The following is a 675-nucleotide window of genomic DNA, read 5'->3' on the forward strand; positions in this document are numbered from 1 at the left end:
GTCCCCTGGACTTGGGAGGGAGAGTGGTAATCATTGGAACGGTCAGCTGGGTGGACCTGACAGAATACGAATTCCCTGTTGGGTCTGTTAATCTGGTCCAACCAGATACCTGGCTGACAGATATCAACAGGAGTGTCACCCTCCCAGCTGGCTCTGAGGAAACGGGCCCAATCTCTTCTACTGTGTACGTGTGAAAAAAATTGACTTGATGACGGGATACAGGCCAGGAGTTATTTCACTTGTTACCCTCTCCTCTTGGCTTCTGCTCTTTCCCTCTCAGATTGCCCTCCACGCTCCCTTATTACCCTTTCCCTCATTCCTCTCTCCTACCTCATTCCACTCTCCTACCTCATTAACCCACTTGATAAAAAAAAGACTGCAGATGCTGGAAACCAGATTCTGGATTAGAGTGGTGCTGGATAAGCACAGCAGTCCAGGAAGCATCCGAGGAGCAGGAAAAATCAATGTTTCGGGCAAAAGCCCTTCATCAGGAATACAGGCAGAGTGCCTTAAGGGTGGAGAGATAAATGAGAGGAGGATGGGGATGGGGAGAAAGGAGCAAAGAGTACAATAGGTGAGTGGTGGTGGGGATGAAGGTGACAGGTCAAAGAGGGAGGGTGGAGTGGATAGTTGGAAAGGAAGATAGGCCGGTAGGACAAGTCATGGGGACAGTGC

Source organism: Chiloscyllium plagiosum, chromosome 1, assembly GCF_004010195.1.
Source record: "Chiloscyllium plagiosum isolate BGI_BamShark_2017 chromosome 1, ASM401019v2, whole genome shotgun sequence".
In the NCBI taxonomy this organism is placed as follows: domain Eukaryota; kingdom Metazoa; phylum Chordata; class Chondrichthyes; order Orectolobiformes; family Hemiscylliidae; genus Chiloscyllium; species Chiloscyllium plagiosum.